This window comes from Coregonus clupeaformis, unplaced genomic scaffold (assembly GCF_020615455.1).
Source record: "Coregonus clupeaformis isolate EN_2021a unplaced genomic scaffold, ASM2061545v1 scaf1939, whole genome shotgun sequence".
NCBI lineage: Eukaryota > Metazoa > Chordata > Actinopteri > Salmoniformes > Salmonidae > Coregonus > Coregonus clupeaformis.
Genome location: NW_025535393.1, coordinates 44,672 through 65,703, shown reverse-complemented (window position 1 = coordinate 65,703; position 21,032 = coordinate 44,672). Strand labels below are relative to the sequence as shown.

The 21,032-nt window shown below is 41.2% G+C and overlaps 1 pseudogene; it reads right to left on the bottom strand.

The window, feature by feature from the left end:
* Nucleotides 1–15,586: 15,586 nt before the first annotated feature.
* LOC123487970 lies at nucleotides 15,587–20,443 on the bottom strand (annotated as a pseudogene).
* Nucleotides 20,444–21,032: the final 589 nt, after the last annotated feature.

The following is a 21,032-nucleotide window of genomic DNA, read 5'->3' as shown; positions in this document are numbered from 1 at the left end:
AAGATGAGTGAGGCCTGTAATTTTCATCATAGGTACACGTCAACTATGACAGACAAATTGAGAGAAAAAATTACAGAAAATCACATTGTAGGATTTTTAATGAATTTATTTGCAAATTATGGTGGAAAATAAGTATTTGGTCACCCACAAACAAGCAAGTTTCTGGCTCTCACAGACCTGTAACTTCTTCTTTAAGAGGCTCCTCTGTCCTCCACTCGTTACCTGTATTAATGGCACCTGTTTGAACTTGTTATCAGTATAAAAGACAGTTGTCCACAACCTCAAACAGTCACACTCCAAACTCCACTATGGCCAAGACCAAAGAGCTGTCAAAGGACACCAGAAACAAAATTGTATACCTGCACCTGGCTGGGAATACTGAATCTGCAATAGGTAAGCAGCTTGGTTTGAAGAAATCAACTGTGGGAGCAATTATTAGGAAATGGAAGACATACAAGACCACTGATAATCTCCCTCGATCTGGGGCTCCACGCAAGATCTCACCCCGTGGGGTCAAAATGATCACAAGAACGGTGAGCAAAAATCCCAGAACCACACGGGGGGACCTAGTGAATGACCTGCAGAGAGCTGGGACCAAAGTAACAAAGCCTACCATCAGTAACACACTACGCCGCCAGGGACTCAAATCCTGCAGTGCCAGACGTGTCCCCCTGCTTAAGCCAGTACATGTCCAGGCCCGGTCTGAAGTTTGCTAGAGTGCATTTGGATGATCCAAAAAGAGGATTGGGAGAATGTCATATGGTCAGATGAAACCAAAATAGAACTTTTTTGGTAAAAACTCAACTCGTCGTGTTTGGAGGACAAAGAATGCTGAGTTGCATCCAAAGAACACCATACCTACTGTGAAGCATGGGGTGGAAACACCATGCTTTGGGGCTGTTTTTCTGCAAAGGGACCAGGACGACTGATCCGTGTAAAGGAAATAATGAATGGGGCCATGTATCGTGAGATTTTGAGTGAAAACCTCCTTCCATCAGCAAGGGCATTGAAGATGAAACGTGGCTGGGTCTTTCAGCATGACAATGATCCCAAACACACCGCCCGGGCAATGAAGGAGTGGCTTCATAAGAAGCATTTCAAGGTCCTGGAGTGGCCTAGCCAGTCTCCAGATCTCAACCCCATAGAAAATCTTTGGAGGGAGTTGAAAGTCTGTGTTGCCCAGCGACAGCCCCAAAACATCACTGCTCTAGAGGAGATCTGCATGGAGGAATGGGCCAAAATACCAGCAACAGTGTGTGAAAACCTTGTGAAGACTTACAGAAAACGTTTGACCTGTGTCATTGCCAACAAAGGGTATATAACAAAGTATTGAGAAACTTTTGTTATTGACCAAATACTTATTTTCCACCATAAATTGCAAATAAATTTATTAAAAATCCTACAATGTGATTTTCTGGATTTTTTTTCTCATTTTGTCTGTCATAGTTGACGTGTACCTATGATGAAAATTACAGGCCTGTCTCATCTTTTTAAGTGGGAGAACTTCACAATTGGTGGCTGACTAAATACTTTTTTCCCCCACTGTATGATGCAATTGAATACACATGAAAACCTCAGAAAACAAAATACAATCAAAAATTTCCACATTCAGGCTGGTTGACTCCATCGGGACCCTCCTGTGGATTCTCTCTGTCCCTGCCTAGACCCAATATCCCTAAGCTTCAACGAAATAAACAAAAACATCTGAGGTCCCCACATGTACCCAACAACAGAAAACATCATTCTTCAAAAAATTATTATAGAAAGAATATAACACTGGAATGTAGTCCACTACACTGCAGCTCCTCCACAGTGTCGACTTTCAATGCAACGTCAATGATGGAATCTGAACATTTCCACACCTTCCTAGTTCCACTTCCTCCAGTCCATTCATATTGTCCATGTTTGAGTATTTGAATCCTACTCTACACATCCCCATATCTTCTGGAAGAAAAGAAAAGACCAACCAGTATCTTTTTTCAAAGCAACACATGAAAATTAAAACATCAATATCAAAATAATATAAAATGATATATAAATGATATATAAAATTAATCACATTCCATTTCCCCCTTTGATTCATAAGAAAACACTAAATATCACAATAATATGTAAAGACGTGAAAAATTATCTCTCAATCAGATATTACAAATTTCCTAGAGTTACTTCAACCCTAGTTTTCATAACTTTTTTGGTCTGACTTTTTTCCCCAATTTTTTCAAAATCCATTTCCCTGATTTATCCACAAAACACTTTCCCATTTTCTGAGGATATTCGATCGAGAAGTTCCCACCTGCTTATGACTTCTTTACACAAGAACTTTGCAACCGACTGAGCATCTTTTCACCTAGTTGGACATATTATGCACCTCTTGGTGTAGGAATGTAACCAGGAAGAACAGTCACACCCCTGTGAACATTATTTTTAGACAGATTGTGCACCTGCCTATGACATAGTCAACCTGTTAAAGCAAATATGGTTCCCAAAAACCATACTCCTTTGTGATCTTTCTCCTAACCTCCCCCCTTGCAACATTAGCTAACCCATGTGCTTCCTGAATCATCAGACCTAATAGGTCAAGAGGCGCTACTATCAACCCCCTCATGGTTTCTCCAAAGACAACAAAGGATTGTTACTCGGGGATTTTTCATTGTCTTCAAAACACCTGCTTTCGAAAGTCCTTCAATTTGTGGTTCGATCCCTTGGATTGCTTCATCTTTCAATGGATACTGATGCTTCCAAGGAGGTCTGGCTCCTGGACGAAGTTCAACTTTCACCTCAATTGGGCTGATTTCACAAGTCCAATATCAGTACTGTTTTGAGACCACAAACATTCTGGAACTTGTTGCAACATCTCCTCTTTCATAGGGTCTGAATCCATCTTCGAACTGCAAATAGATTAATGTGTCATCCGTACAGCTTGTGGCTCTCCCTTGCCCTTGAGCCGAAATCATGATTTTGAGAAATCGCTGATCTTCACTCCTCCAAATCACCAAATTCTCTTTCATCTGTACGAAAACAGCTTTCTCTGCTTCTGTCATCATTTCTCCTATATGCTTCTGCTCATAGCCTTCAGAAACCAACAAGGTCACATGTGGCACATTCTTCTCAATCTCAAATTCTTTATCCAGATAATCGTCTGTGTTTATCTTCATAGCTGCTCCTTGTGGTCCTAAAATTATGCAACATGAGCTGAGTTGAACTTTCTTTGGATGATGACTCAACCATTCCTCTGAGTTCGATTGGGCAGCATTCTTGAAATACTTGAGCGTACAATGAAATGTATATTCCGGAAGCCTCGCATCTGGCATATTTGCCACAATGAATTTCTCCCATATCTTGGCCTGCTTCAAAAAAATCTTCACTGAGATTTCCAATCCAGAATACTGAAGAAGAATCCATCTCTGTCGTCATCAACAATTGGTAAACCTTTTCCTTTGGCACTTCTACCAGACAGCCGTCTGGTGTACATTTTATTGTACAGTTCAATTTACACAATGCATCTCTTCCCAACAATGCGATAGGTGTATGTTCCGATACCAGTATGGGTATTGTAATTTTCTGATTTTCATAGCAGAGCTCAATTGGTTCCGTAAGAGGAATCAGCTGTTTCACTCCTCAAATCTGATTATCCTAATTAGTTGATTGGACATAGGGAGATGTGTAGCATCTTCAGTCCGAACACAGGTAAAAGCAGCTCCGCTATCCGCCATCACTTCCAATGGTCGCTTGTTTACTTTCACCTCAATTGTTGGATCTTTTTCCGGTCCTGATGCTACCAGCTGACACCCCCCTTTCGGATCTTCTGGGCACCTCTAGAATCCTTGCTCCGGGCCCCTATAAGGGTTCACCGGTCCTCCAGATGATCTTGACTGGCCCCTGTATCTTCCTCTGAAATTCCCTCTGGTGTTTCCTCCTGGCCCATTACACTCACGGGCAAAGTGACCAACCTGTCCACAATTATAACACACTTCTGAAGATTGCTGGAAGTATGGCTTAAATCTTCCTCCTCTTCCTCTTCCTAAGCCTTCTCGTCCTCTTCCTCTCCAATTCTGTGTCCGTCCAGAAACTGGCTGTGGATATGAAACAACTGGTACCACTATTGGTGGCTGGTACAATTGCGGTTGGAACTGGTTCGGTTGAAGCTGTGGCAGTGATTGTTGATTTGGTGGACACTGATTCTGCATAACCAAAGCTTGTTTATTCTCCTTCTTATTCTCCACCAGTTGTATTTGATTGAGTTTTCTGAGAGTTTCTTGGTCCTGTTCTTTCTGGTTGTGTTCCTTTTTCCGGTACAGATCCACTTGATGGGCTATATGATCTGTATAGACACCTTTTGTCATGCTTCCAAGTCCAACCACCTCTGCCAGTTTGCTCCTTACTGGTGAGGGCAGTCCCATCTGCAGTTCAGCTCGCAAAATTGACTGCTCAATTTGACTCACATCTGGATCATTTCCCGGTAATATTTCTCCACATTTGATGAACTCTTGACACATAGGCTCTCGGATTTTCTTGTTGTCCTAGTGGGTCAATCAGAATGTTGTCAGGATGCACATTTGTTGGGAACGTATCTTTCAGTGCTCTCCACAGCCGATTTCTACTTGCAGCCAACAATTCAGGATCATTCACCGCAGTCCCCACATATCGATGAAGTCCAGCTCTCTGAAAAATGTCTTCCATACCTGGAATCCCAAGGAGATTAGCCAAAAGTCTCTTAATGCCTCCTATGGCAGACTGTGTTCCCACCGTAATTTCTTCCAATTTTGAAATCCAAGGATATGCTCCATCTTGAAGAGTAGGCAGCTTCTCAAGTATATCTGACATATCGGTATTCTGCAAAGGCTTATACTCCAGGTTCTGTCCTCGAATTATCACTGGCATCATCTTCTTACTTGTGCTCCCTTGTCTTGGCCTCAATGAACAGTGAGGGAAAAAAGTATTTGATCCCCTGCTGATTCTGTACGTTTGCCCACTGACAAAGACATGATCAGTCTATAATTTTAATTGTAGGTTTCTTTGAACAGTGAGAGACAGAATAACAACATAAAAATCAGAAAAAGCATGTCAAAAATGTTATAAATTGATTTGCATTTTAATGAGGGAAATAAGTATTTGACCCCTCTGCAAAACATGACTTAGTATCTCAGGAGGGATTTTGTCCCACTCCTTTTTGCAGATCTTCTCCAAGTCATTAAGGTTTCGAGGCTGACGTTTGGCAACTCGAACCTTCAGCTCCCTCCACAGATTTTCCTATGGGATTAAGGTCTGGAGACTGGCTAGGCCACTTCAGGACCTTAATGTGCTTCTTCTTGAGCCACTCATTTGTTGCCTTGGCCGTGTGTTTTGGGCCATTGTCATGCTGAAATACCCATCCACGACCCATTTTCAATGCCCTGGCTGAGGGAAGGAGGTTCTCACCCAAGATTTGACGGTACATGGCCCCGTCCATCGTCCCTTTGATGCGGTGAAGTTGTCCTGTCCCCTTAGCAGAAAAACACCCCCAAAGCTTAATGTTTCCACCTCCATGTTTGACGGTGGGGATGGTGTTCTTGGGGTCATAGGCAGCATTCCTCCTTCTCCAAACACGGCGAGTTGAGTTGATGCCAAACAGTTCAATTTTGGTCTCATCTGACCACAATACTTTCACCCAGTTCTCCTCTGAATCATTCAGATGTTCATTGGCAAACTTCAGACGGCCCTGTTTATGTGCTTCCTTGAGCAGGGGGGACCTTGCGGGCGCTGCAGGATTTCAGTCCTTCATGGCGTAGTGTGTTACCAATTGTTTTCTTGGTGACTATGGTCCCAGCTGCTTTAAGATCATTGACAAGATCCTCCCGTGTAGTTCTGGGCTGATTCCTCACCGTTCTCATGATCATTGCAACTCCACGAGGTGAGATTTTGCATGGAGCCCCAGGCCGAGGGAGATTGACATTTATTTAGTGTTTCTTCCATTTGCGAATAATCGCACCAACTGTTGTCACCTTCTCACCAAGCTGCTTGGCGATGGTCTTGTAGCCCATTCCAGCCTTGTGTAGGTCTACAATCTTGTCCCTGACATCCTTGGAGAGCTCTTTGGTCTTGGCCATGGTGGAGAGTTTGGAATCTGATTGATTGATTGCTTCTGTGGACAGTTGTCTTTTATACAGGTAACAAACTGAGATTAGGAGCACTCCCTTTAAGAGTGTGCTCCTAATCTCAGCTCGTTACCTGTATAAAAGACACCTGGGAGCCAGAAATCTTTCTGATTGAGAGGGGGTCAAATACTTATTTCCCTCATTAAAATGCAAATCCATTTATAACATTTTTTGACATGCGTTTTTCTGGATTTTTTGTTGTTGTTATTCTGTCTCTCACTGTTCAAATGAACCTACCATTACAATTATAGACTGATCATTTCTTTGTCAGTGGGCAAACAAAATCAGGAGGGGATCAAATACTTTTTTCCCTCACTGTATACCTCTTCTCCAATTCTTGGGATCCTTTTTTCAGCAGTTTTTTCTTCTGTATCTTCAGCTTCTTGAGTTGTTCTTCCAGTTCTCTTACTTCTTCTAAATTATTGGCCTTATCCAGGCATGATATGCATCGATCTACAGTGGGGAGAACAAGTATTTGAGACACTGCCGATTTTGCAGGTTTTCCTACTTACAAAGCATGTAGAGGTCTGTAATTTTTATCATAGGTACACTTCAACTGTGAGAGACAGAATCTAAAACAAAAATCCAGAAAATCACATTGTATGATTTTTTAAGTAATTAATTTGCATTTTATTGCATGACATAAGTATTTGATACATCAGAAAAGCACAACTTAATATTTGGTACAGAAACCTTTGTTTGCAATTACAGAGATCATACGTTTCCTGTAGGTCTTGACCAGGTTTGCACACACTGCAGCAGGGATTTTGGCCCACTCCTCCATACAGACCTTCTCCAGATCCTTCAGGTTTCAGGGCTGTCGCTGGGCAACACAGACTTTCAACTCCCTCCAAAGATTTTCTATTGGGTTGAGATCTGGAGACTGGCTAGGCCACTCCAGGACCTTGAAATGCTGCTTACGAAGCCACTCCTTCGTTGCCCGGGCGGTGTGTTTGGGATCATTGTCATGCTGAAAGACCCAGCCACGTTTCATCTTCAATGCCCTTGCTGATGGAAGGAGGTTTTCACTCAAAATCTCACAATACCTGGCCCCATTCATTCTTTCCTTTACACGGATCAGTCATCCTGGTCCCTTTGCAGAAAAACAGCCCCAAAGCATGATGTTTCCACCCCCCATGCTTCACAGTAGGTATGGTGTTCTTTGGATGCAACTCAGCATTCTTTGTCCTCCAAACACGACCGAGTTGAGTTTTTACCAAAAAGTTATATTTTGGTTTCATCTGACCATATGACATTCTTCCAATCCTCTTCTGGATCATCCAAATGCACTCTAGCAAACTTCAGACGGGCCTGGACATGTACTGGCTTAAGCAGGGGGACACGTCTGGCACTGCAGGATTTGAGTCCCTGGCGACGTAGTGTGTTACTGATGGTAGGCTTTGTTACTTTGGTCCCAGCTCTCTGCAGGTCATTCACTAGGTCCCCCCGTGTGGTTCTGGGATTTTTGCTCACCGTTCTTGTGATCATTTTGACCCCATAGGGTGAGATCTTGCGTGGAGCCCCAGATCGAGGGAGATTATCAGTGGTCTTGTATGTCTTCCATTTCCTAATAATTGCTCCCACAGTTGATTTCTTCAAACCAAGCTGCTTACCTATTGCAGATTCAGTATTCCCAGCCTGGTGCAGGTCTACAATTTTGTTTCTGGTGTCCTTTGACAGCTCTTTGGTCTTGGCCATAGTGGAGTTTGGAGTGTGACTGTTTGAGGTTGTGGACAGGTGTATTTTATACTGATAACAAGTTCAAACCTGTGCCATTAATACAGGTAACGAGTGGAGGACAGAGGAGCCTCTTAAAGAAGAAGTTACAGGTCTGTGAGATCCTGAAATCTTGCTTGTTTGTAGGTGACCAAATACTTATTTTCCACCATAATTTGCAAATAAATTCATTAAAAAATCCTACAATGTGATTTTCTGGAGAAAAAAAATCTCAATTTGTCTGTCATAGTTGACGTGTACCTATGATGAAAATTACAGGCCTCTCTCATCTTTTTAAGTGGGAGAACTTGACTAAATACGTTTTTTCCCCACTGTAAGTTGAAACAAGCACTTTCATTATGTTGATGACGTCTGGGTTGAGTCCCTTCCACTGGCCATGGTTGTTCAATGTCAGGCCAACGTTTATTCCATTTTCCAGATAACCTTGCAATACCATTAACTAGAGGATTATTATTTTGTACTACATCAACAGGAGTAATTACTTTCGTAGTTTTGATGTCCTTTTTCCCCATTGTAACCACTCTTTTATATTCCTTTATTGTGAATTATTTTATTATTATTATTATTATTATTATTTTAAACCAATTAATTAGTAAACCAAAAAATACTTTAGACTATGTAGTTTATCAATCCCTCCTATTTTGTATTTTTTATTTTGTATTTAAATTAATTAATTAATTAATTAATTAATTAATCAATATATTTCTTTATTTTTTATTAATTTATTAATTATGTTTTATTTTATTTTATTTTACCAAATTATTGAATAGTGGCAATCTTACCACATCCGATCAGGAAAAGTAAAGGAAACCAGTCAACTTCAGAGCAATCCAAAAAGAAAGACCTGTAATCCAGCAACACTACAGCACCGACAAACCAATTGCTTAATAAGCACCCAATTACCTTCATTTTACAGAATAATGTCAGTGCTGGATTTCCAACACAACTCTAATTAAACCAACTCATACACAAAAAACTCCAATGTGCAATTCTTTAATTACATTAATTGATCAGTCTGTTGCCAAGTCCCTGTTAAATTGTCACAACATGAAATATGCTAGGCACACACAATATCCTGTATGGGAAAGTAAGTTTGTGAACAGAACAGTACTGGCCTTGATTGGACTTGATCCGGAGCAGCACACACTGTCGGGTGACGCACTTGTCAGCACCTCCTCTCTCTCTCTCTCTGTCTCCTCCTTCTTGTCTCTCACATGACAGGAGAACAAAGGAAACAGACAACAATTTAGTATTTTATGCATACCTATGTTCACATTCGCGCTAAGAAATAAGCAAACAGCTTAACTCAGGAATATTATAAATAGCGCAATAACATTTTATTTTATTTATTTATTTAATTATTTTTATTTTTAATCCGTCAACATATCTCTCATTTATGAATTCAATAGATCTCAATCAAATAGTTTCATAGTTAAGCAACAGCCACTTATCAAACAGAATACTTTATCCGTGTGTATTCAAAATCTGCCCCTTTCTTCTCTGTCTGCAGCACTAAGTCTGCGTGTCACAGCAGTTCAGTGCAGGCAGGGGAGTGGCATATTTGCTCTACGTAACTCTAATCTCATAAAATCCCACGCATGTGCAGCTCATTCACCAGTGCGATTTCAAAGCAAGAGGAGCTCTCCCAAGCAGCTCTCTCCAGACCAGCTGTCCCTCCGTTATTTCCAACACAGACAAACAGTAACACTTAACAAAACTCACAAACCAACACAGAACATAGAACACAAATCCTACTTCAAGTTTCTGATCTTCACTTATTCTAATCTGCAGATTTATAGTTATTTTCTTATCCATTACAAATAATCGTCCTCCCAGGGGCTCATAGTTTTTTTAACAATTATTAAACGTTCTCTTTTATAGAGACTCATATAAGGTTTTAACCTTAACGTCCTCCCGGTGGCTCATATATAGTTAACAAGTATTAACGTTCTCTCTAATGGAGACTCATAAGATTTTAACCTTAACTAACATATTTCCTTACAAAAAACTAAAAGCCCTGTTGTCATAGCCTTAGTCGACACACAGCAGAGACCGCCCCTTTTACACACACACGCATAGGCTCTCTCTCTCACACACACACAATTCAACAAGAATGCATCCGTTCATACAATACACTAAGCATGCTACCGTCGCTCCTTATTTCTCATTGTTCCTTCCTACATTTCTGCTACCTCGAGTTGCAGATTTTCAATGAGAGGTTACTTCGAACACATACCTCATCAACTATATGTCGAGAGGTAACGTACAATTGAATGCATCTTCCACAAACCCCAGTTCCCAGAACTGACCTTAAAAATCAACCTAGTGAGTTTTCAGGATTTTCGGCCCATCCTAATGATCGCCTCGTTTGAGGGCTTCCTTAAATCAGCGACGTCCTAAAAGTATACTTTTTCCTTATTTCCTGGCCTTATTTCTTCATGCTATTCCTGGACACTCCTTTTAATTTTATTCAAGCCAAATATCCGTGTGCCCAGTGTTAACAATTCCTATAGACACTCACCCCTGTTTGCGTTGTTCCCAACACAAACAAATTTAGAAATTTAGAACGGATTCTCATCCCACAGCAAATAAGAGCAAAGCGCACACACAAGTCCTAAAACGGTACATCTCCTCAACGCACACACACAGAAATGGAAATGGAGCGATGGAAACATGCGTCTCCGAGTCCCTGCACCAGCGGTTCATACGTCCCCTCCACTTCACCCGCCTCCTCAAGTTTATTTTTGTGAAGAAGAAAGAAGGAGGTCTGTACCCTTGCATTGATTACCAAGCACTGAACAAGGGGACAATACGTTATGATTATCCTCAACCCCTCATTCCATCTGTGATCAAGTCAATGCATGGGGCGCGTTCTTCACAAAATTGTGCGTACAATCTGGTGCATATCCGAGAAGGGGACAAGTGGAAGACAGCATTCTGCACAACCACGGGGCATTACCAATACCTGGTGATGTCATACGGTTTGATGAATGCTCCATCAGTCTTCCAGTAATTTGTGAACGAGGTGTTTTGGGACATGCTTGGTCGCGGTGTAGTGGTCTACATCGATGACATTCTGGTGTATTCCACTACGTGCGCCGATTATGTGTCCTTGGTTCGCAAAGTGCTGGCCCGACTGTTGGAACATATCATCATTCCATTAGTTTTGTCTTGTTTATTACACACACCTGGTTCATATCCCCTCATTAATACCTGTATAAGTGTTCCCTCTGCCCCCTTGTCTTTGTGTGTGATTGTTTATTGTGGAGGATAGCTAAGCTTGGTGAGCTCCGTGTATTTTGGTTATTTCCCTGTGTGCCTTGTATTTTCCAGTGCGCCTGTTTTGCGCACTAGAGTGTTTGACGCATTTCTGCATAACTCAGTATTTGCGGAATAAAGCCTGTTATTTACCCTCCTGCGCATGACTCACCTCATCACAAGCAGGTTTTCGTCAAGGATCTCTCTGTACTTTGCTCCGTTCATCTTTCCTCGATCCTGACTAGTCTCCTAGTCCCTGCCGCTGAAAAACATCCCCACAGCATGATGCTACCACCACCATGCTTCACCGTAGGGATGGTGCTAGTTTTCCTCCAGACGTGACGCTTGGCATTCAGGCCAAATAGTTCAATCTTGGTTTCATCAGACCAGAGAATCTTGTTTCTCATGGGCTGAGAGTCCTTTACATGCCTTTTGGCAAACTCCCAAGCGGGCTGTCATGTGCCTTTTACTGAGGAGTGGCTTCCGTCTGGCCACTCTACCATAAAGGGCTGATTGTTGGAGTGCTGCAGAGATGGTTGTCCTTCTGGAAGGTTCGCCCATCTCCACAGAGGAACTCTGGTGCTCTGTCAGAGTGACCATCCAAACTTCTTCCACTGTCTTCTTGGGGACCTTCAACACTGCAGACATGTTTTGGTACCCTTCCCCAGATCTGTGGGACCTTATATTGACAGGTGTGTGCCTTTCCAAATCATGTCCAATCAATTGAATTTACCAAAGGTGGACTCCAATCAAGTTGTAGAAACACCTCAAGGATGATCAATTGACACAGGATGCACAGCAGCTCCATTTCTACATTTACATTACATTTACGTCATTTAGAAACCTGTTTTTGTTTTGTTATTATGTGGTATTGTGTGTAGATTGATGAGGAACAGTTTTTATTTAATCCATTTTAGAATAAGGCTGTAATGTAACAAAATGTGGATAAAGTCAAGGGGACTGAATACTTTCCGAATGCACTGTATATCTTTATTTGTTATCCTCTACAGCATAACAAAATTATGACACCTTAAAGAATTTGTGGCTTAATTCTACTGTCCTGGTTGTATTATTATTTCATCAAAGCCATCATTTTCTCCATAAGTTTGAGACTGCAATTTTGTGGTAACGTTCTAGAGTATTGTGACAATGACTCGGTAGTCAAGCTTGCCTGTTCAAATATTACGCTGAATAACATATGATGTCTTGTTGCCACTTTGCTTTCTTTTTCTTGTACTATATTTCCTACAATATACTCATATGTAAGGAATGTAGAAATATATTTAAAGTCTTCAAAAGAGACAAAACACAAACCATTTAACACTTGTACCCCACATACAGCCTCTTTGCTTAACTTCTCATTTGGCTGTTTATTTGTAATTATACAAGGCAGATATGATACTGCACACCTTCCAGCTATATTTCACACTATTCTATTAGTTTATTTTCTAATATGTCCACCATTTTTCAATCTTTTTATGTATGGTGTTATGATGGTTAAAATCAGGCAGGCTAAAACATAACCTGATTCTTTATTTTTGTAATAATGAATTATGTGTTTTGCTACTTATAGTTGCTGTAATTGACCATACAAATAGGTGTCATTTTGGCATAATTTCTCTGTAGCCCAAAGAATAAAATAAATGTAAAAAATCTAATGAAGTTTATAATGTACTGTAACTGAGAATGTTTTGTGTCATGTTAGCTAGTTAACTGCATAACTACAGAGCAGTTGGGGAGCTGCCCTCCCTACCTTCAGGCTTTGCTCAAACAGATGCAAAGTGGGATCCTTGGGACGACCCTACACCCCAACCTGTTCTGCCACCTCTGGTCTCTTGGCCCACTGTTACATATACATTTCTGTTCTACATATACATTCTAGCAGTGATGGCTCATGACAGGTATGTCTCCATTTGTAAGCCATTGCGATATCAGAGCATTATGACCCCCTTCTAAAGTGAAGATGTTGTTAGCCTTGGTATATTTTATTCCCATAGCTATTTTCTGTTTTCAAATGTTTATCACTTCAAGGCTCCCTTTGTGCAGATACAACATCAATACGTTTTTTTTTGTGATAACTTAGCAGTTGTTAAACTCTCCTGTGTTGGAAGTGCACTGAGCAAGTCTATAATATATGTATCATAGCAAGCCTAGTAGTTTTACCTTTGTGTTAGTTGTGCTCTCATATGTCATAATATTATTTATTTGCTTGAAAGCCTCAAAGGAGTCATGGAATAAGGCTTTTAATATGTGTGCTCCCACTTGATCACTTTCATCAACTTCTCTGCCAGCAATTATTTTTTCTGTTGTTTACAACAGGCACAATAACTGGAGAGGTTAATGTATTAATATCAGTACAGTTCATTCTGTTCCCAACACTGTTGCACCCTATCATATATGGTATTAGTTGAAGAAACATCTCAAGGATGATCAATGATGAGATAGATTAGATCAAATAGATTGATGAGGGAAAAAAACAATATAATCAATTTAAGAATAAGGCTGTAACATAACAAAACAATTTTTCAAGCAATAATTTTTCTAGGACTGTCTGGGAGTGGTCTGAGTGCGGAGGGGAAAACTGAAAAGAAGCTATTATTGGCAGAGAGGTTTGGAACTATTTTTCTTGTTGGATTATTAACTAATTTACCGCCTGGTGATGTCAGCTGGCAGGCTATAACTCCATCCCACCAAAACAGGCTGCAGGCTAAATCTCCATCCTACCAAAACATGCTGAAATTTCATAGTCTTTTCAAACAGCTCTTACTCTAAAAGGGCATTATAATTTTGTACAATTTCACAGTATTATTCTAAACTCATATAGTGGGAATATTTATAAAACAATGGAAAAAACAAGTGTTGGACTGCACTGGTACATTACTTGGTCAGGCAACAAGATGACTCCATGGTTGTGTTCACACAGGCAGCGCAATTCTGTCACGATCGTCGGGAACAGAGGACCAAGGCGCAGCGTGGAAGGTGAACATACTTATTTATTAAATGATACACTAACAAAACAACAAATCGATACGTGCCGTCCACAGGTGCAAAACACAAACCAACACGGAACAAGATCCCACAAACACTGTGGGAAAACCACCTGACTAAATATGGTTCCCAATCAGAGACAACCAGCAACAGCTGATACTCGTTGCCTCTGATTGAGAACCACTCTGGCCAACATAGATATACAAACACTAGACTAGACACAACGAGCACAAAACATAAACTCTACACACCCTGGCTCAACTTAAAAGAGTCCCTAGAGCCAGGGCGTGACAAATTCTGATATTTCTTCCACTAATTGGTCTTTTGACCAATCACATCAGATATTTTCACATCAGATCTTTTTAGAGCTGATCTGATTGGTCAAAAGACCAATGAGTTAAAAAATATCCAAATTTGGCTGCTTGTCTAAACGTATCAAGCGAAGCCAAACACAATCTCAGTCATTAGTAATTGACGCACCCATTGAAATCCGTCAGTTTATGGTAGAGATATCTGTTTATTTTCATTGGCTGCGTCTCAATCCACCGCGATCCGCCTATGTCGGCCTTCTGCATCTGCGGTGGAAGGTGGCCGAGCTACAGCGGTGTTTGTCAGACCATGAGACATCTAAAAAATCGGTCTTCTCACGAAAACATCTGTAGCGTCCGAACGGTTTGGCCTACAAACTAATATGACCACTCTATGTAAAGATGAGACTCTCCATTTTGCTCCACACGGGACTCGTCTGAAGTCGGTAACTCCATTTGGACTACAAACTCCCCTTTCCCACTGTGGAAAGGGGAGACTCTCACAAACACGATGGTGTTCACCATTTTGCTCTATGACCCCCCACAAGTGTCACGGGACTCATCTGAAGTAACCTTTCCTAATGAATGGAAGTATGGAGGTAGTTTAGTGCCAAACATAAATAAGGGGTTAAATATGTGTCCAAAAAAACAAAAATATTTCCTGGGCTTGTTATATCTCCTAGATATAGGACAGACACTTCAAAACCTTATTCCTTATTATTTATTTTTGACTGTCTTCTTTGCCATTCATGAATGTGTTATTCTATATATATATATATATTTATACCTAAAGGGGTCCTAAAATTCCAAATCAAATATCTAAATAATCCATGGTATGACCATCTTAAAACAATTCCATATGCTAGCTTAGTAGAACCCCCCTAACGGCTAAGACTTTTATTAACGACAAATAAGTGGGGCAAAGTTATTCCACATGACGTCCATGAAAAATAATTCTGACGAAGGCCATTGATGGCCAAAACATCATGATTTTAATATTTAGATAAATAAAGTACCAGGTTTTTAATTGTGAGAGTGAGTTTCACCTTTTCCTTCCTGAAGTACATGAAAAAGAACACATGAAAATTGTCAATAGCTTTATGTAAAATAGATCAACAAGAAGGATATGTTGATACACACAAGTGCATCACCACAATACATTTATCTTAGGGCAGCAAATTTACGGTTGAACATCTGTCCAACTCTATTCCGAATCTGAGTGAGTTTCATCCCGTATATGATAGGGTTTACCAGAGGAGGCACAACTAGGAACTCCACCGCCATGATATTCCTCAGGGCCAGCAGACTGGTGTTGCTGCCATAGCGGCGTACATCACATCGAAGGTGATGGATATGGTAAAGTTAGTCAGGGTGATCAGATGAGGCAGACAGGTCTGCATGAACTTTCTCCTCTCCGCCCGGGGAACGCAAAGACGCTTTGATGATGTTCACATAGGAAATCAGGATGAGTATCGTTTGAGAGACGTGAGAAAACGTGAGAATGAAGCCGTAGAGGTTGATCAGTGTGGTGTCCACGCATGAAAGCTTCACGACCGCCCAGTTTGAGCAGTAGAGTTTATCGATGTAGACGCCACAGAGAGGTAAACTAGCTGTTAGTCCCATACCAATGCTACTTTCTAGCCATGAGAAAAGCCACGTAAGAAGAAGCAGTGTCCATACTTTTCGAGTGGTCATGATAGAGTGGTATTGTAACGGCTTGCAGATGGCAACATACCTGTCATATGCCATCACTGTCAAGCTGGTGAATTCACAGAAAGCGTAGGAGTAGATGACAAATATCTGGGTCATGCACCCAATGTATGTTATCACATGAGAGTCAAATAAAAGGTCATAAAGTATCTTTGGGTAGAAAGCTGAAGCGCCATAGCTAGCTTGGACAGGATCGCCCCCACTCAGACATCCAAAGCGTCGGCCTCCACCACGAAATGGCGGGACGGGTCAGAATGAACCAAGATGGGAGCAGTGGTGAAATGGTGTTTGAGGTCCCGGAACGCCCGGTCAGCAGCCGGGGACCATGTGAACGGAACCTTGGGAGAGGTGCGTACCGACAGGGGGGAAGCCAGGGTGCTGTAACGCCGGATATAGCGGCGATAAAGGTTGGCGAACCCCAGGAAACGTTGCAGCTGCACTCTGGACGTAGGCTGGGGCCAATCCACCACCGCTCTCACCATCCCGAGATACAGTGAGGGAAAAAAGTATTTGATCCCCTGCTGATTTTGTATGTTTGCCCACTGACAAAGACATGATCAGTCTATAATTTTAATGGTAGGTTTATTTGAACAGTGAGAGACAGAATAACAACAACAATATCCAGAAAAACGCATATCAAAAATGTTTTCAATTGATTTGCATTTAAGAGGGAAATAAGTATTTGACCCCTTTGCAAAACATGACTTAGTACTTGGTGGCAAAAACCTTGTTTGCAATCACAGAGGTCAGACGTTTCTTGTAGTTGGCCACCAGGTTTGCACACATCTCAGGAGGGATTTTGTTCCACTCCTCTTTGCAGATCTTCTCCAAGTCATTAGGGTTTTGAGGCTGACGTTTGGCAACTCGAACCTTCAGCTCCCTCCACAGATTTTCTATGGGATTAAGGTCTAGAGACTGGCTAGGCCACTTCAGGACCTTAATGTGCTTCTTCTTGAGCCACTCCTTTGTTGCCTTGGCTGTGTGTTTTGGGTCATTGCCATGCTGGAATACCCATCCACGACCCATTTTCAATGCCCTGGCTGAGGGAAGGAGGTTCTCTCGCAAGATTTGAAGGTACACATGGCCCCGTCCATCGTCCCTTTGATGCGGTGAAGTTGTCCTGTCCCCTTAGCAGAAAAACACCCCCAAAGCATAAGGTCTGAATACTTTCCGAAGGCACTGAAACTTGTCCTAAATAATAGAATGTAAACTGACATATGATTAACCAGCTACTCAGTTTAAAGCATGTCAGAGTCAGCTTTATTTAGCCAAATACATTTGCATGTACAGGAATTTGACTCTGTGAAATGGTGCTGCCACAAGAAACAGATGTACAGCATGTACACTATGAACACTATAAGCTACATGATTAATTATGCATGTAATAGATGTGCAGAGTGCAAAGAGCAACATGCAGTTCTGGGATGATAGTGCCAGGTGCATAGTCTGTGGATAAATATTGCAGAGTGCCAAGTCCATGGATGAAAGGGTCATCGTGGACCAGATGGCCGGTTGGGGAAGGCCATGGTACGGGGAAAGAAACTGTTCAGATGGCGGGAGTTTTTGGTCATGATTGACCTGAACCGTTTGCCAGAGGGTAGTATTTGGAAGAGGTGGTAGAACAGGTAAGTGAGGATCTTTCCTGCATGCTTTCTTGTCCTGGAGTTGTGCAGGACCTCGATGGACGGCAGGTGGCAGTCAATGACCTGATCTCAGCAGACCAGACAATCTGTTGCAGTGATGGGAGAGGTGAGGATGGACTCGATGATGGTTGTTTAGAACTGAATCAGTACACACAGCATTCAAAGGAGGACTGAGGACAAAACAACTGAGCACTTGTTGGCTACTTTTCCTTCAATCTGCGGTCCAACTCAACCCAAACCATCTCAGTTGGGTTGAGGTCGGGGAATTGTGGAGGCCAGGTCATCTGATGCAGCACTCCATCACTCTACTTCTTGGTCAAATAGCCCTTACCCAGCTTGGAGGTGTGTTGGGTCATTGTCCTGTTGAAAAACAAATGATAGTCCCAATAAGCCCAAACCAGATGCGATGGTGTATCGCTGCAGAATGCTGTGGTAGCCATGCTGGTTAAGTGTGCCTTGAATTCTAAATAAATCACAGAGAGTGTCACCAGCAAAGCACCCCCACACCATAACACCTCCTCCTCCATGCTTTAAGGTGGGAACTACACTTGCGGATATCATCCGTTCACCCACACCGCATCTCACAAAGACACGGCGGTTGGAACCAAAAATCTCAAATTTGGACTCCAGACCAAAGGACACATTTCCACCGGTCTAATGTCCATTACTCGTGTTTCTTGGCCCAAGCAGGTCTCTTCTTATTATTGGTGTCCTTTAGTAGTGGTTTCTTTGCAGTAATTAGACCATGGAGGCCTGATTCACATAGTCCCCTCTGAACAGTTGATGTTGAGATGTGTCTGTGACTTGAACTCTGTGAAGCATTTATTTGGGCTGCAATTTCTGAGGCTGGTAACTCTAATGAACTTATCATCTGCAGCAGAGGTAAATATGGGTCTTCCGTTCCTGTGGCGGTCCTCATGAGAGCCCGTTTCATCATAGCGCTTGCTGGTTTTTGCGACTGCACTTGAAGAAACGTTCAAAGTTCTTGAAATGTTCCATATTGACTGACCTTCATGTCTTAAAGTAATGATGGACTGTAATTTCTCTTTGCTTATTTGAACTGTTCTTGACATAATATGGACTTTTCCCAAATAGGGCTATCTTCTGTATACTCTCCCTACCTTGTCACAACACAACTGATTGGCTCAAACGCATTAAGAAGGAAAGAAATTCCACAAATTAACTTTTCAGAAGGCACACCTGTTAATTGAAATGCATTCCAGGTGACTAGCTCATGAAGCTGGTTGTGAGAATGCCAAGAGTGTGCAAAGCTGTCATCAAGGCAAAGGGAGCCTATTTGAAGAATCTCAAATATAAAATATATTTTGATTTGTTTAACACTTTTTTGGTTACTACATGATTCCATGTGGGTTATTTCAAAGTTTTGATGACTTCACTATTATTCTACAATGTAAAAAATAGTAAAAATAAAGAAAAACCTTTGAATGAGTAGGTGTGTCCAAACTTTGGACTGGTAGTGTATATATTTTTTACATTGTTTGCAAACTGATATGTGACACGTATTAATGCCAAAATGACTTGCTAAACAGGCAAAACATTCACCTGCCCTGAATGACGGGTCACCACTGGAGTGGTCATAACAATTTCTAGGCCAAACCGTTTGGACACTAAATAAATCTTTAGTTTAACCTCTTAAGGATCTGACCCTTTTTTTTCAATTTACTCGTAAAATGACATACCCAAATCTAACTGCCTGTAGCAAGGATATGCATATTTGTGATACCATCTGAAAGGAAACACTTTGAAGTTTGTGGAAATGTGAAATTAATGTAGGAGAATATAACACATTAGATCTGGTAAAAGATAATACAAACAAAAAAACATGCGTGTTTTTTTATGTTTTTTTTCATCTTTGAAATGCAAGAGAAAGGCCACAATATAATATTGAAGTTTAGGCGGAATTTAGATTTTGGCCACTAGATGGCAGCAGTGTGTACAAAGTTTAAGATTGATCCAGAGAAGCATTGCCATACTGGACTATTTTGTATCAAGTCTGCCCAAATGTGCTCAGTTTTCTCCTATCGCCGCCATTACACTCTGTAACTATTTTAAAGTCATCATTAGCCTCACTGTGAAATCCCTGAGCGATTTCCTTCCTCTCTGGCAACTGAGTTAGGAAGGACGCCTGTATCTTTGCAGTGATTTGGTGTATTGATACACCATTCAAAGTGTAATGAAAATCTTCACCATGCTCAAAGGGATATTCATTGTCAGCTTTTTTTTCCCCATCTACCAGTAGGTGCCATTCTTTACGAGGCATTGGAAAACATCCCTGGTCTTTGAGGTCGACTGAGGGACCTTACAGATAATTGTATGTGTGGGGTGCCGAAATGAGTCATTCTAAAACAATGTTAAACACTATTATTGCACACAGAGTGAGTCCATGAAACTTATTATGTGATTTGTTAAGCAAATTTGGGGTTGAATACTTATTGACTCAAGATATTTGATTAAGTGTTAAAAAAATTCTACTTTTACATTATGGGGTATTGTGTATAGGCCAGTGACACATCTCAATTTTATCCATTTTAAATTCAGGCTGTACCACAACAACATTTGGAAAAATTCAAGGGGTGTGAATACTTTCTGAAAACACTGTACACTTACCATTGGACACACCTTGCATCTTGAGCTGGATTGACATATTGACTAGCCAACCATTGATTGTAGCTTTGCTGGCCCTTTCCTCTCTGATGAAGTAGGATTTTCTATTAGGATAAGAGGAAGAAAAATGCCTACGATACAGAGCTACATTGTTGCAATATCAGGGTCAATGGTAGTGCAATGTTTGATAACAGACACCTCAAACTAGTTTTTTACTATTTTATTTCATGCCAGGGGTAGCTACCTCTATTTTGCAACAATGTTTGTTTTGCAACAATAGAGTATCACATAAAAGTACAATTGAAAGAACAAGGTTGCAGTTCTCTACATTTAGCTTCTTGTTAGAGTTGTAGTAATTCACCTGTATTCAGCCACCCCTGGGGGATCTAACCTAGATCCTCCAACATTGTCTTATGAGGGCAATGCGACTTTGAGAAAATAAGTTCAACACCAAAGTTAATTGTGAAGGTCAAATAGAATGTTAGTTAACAGCCAATGAGATTTGTGTCTTGGCGCCGGAGAAATGGCTGCCGTTTTACAGCCCTCTAACCAATTGTACTATTATGTGTGTTTTTCCACGTTATTTGTAATTTATTGTCTACATAATGTTTCTGCCATCGTCTCTTATA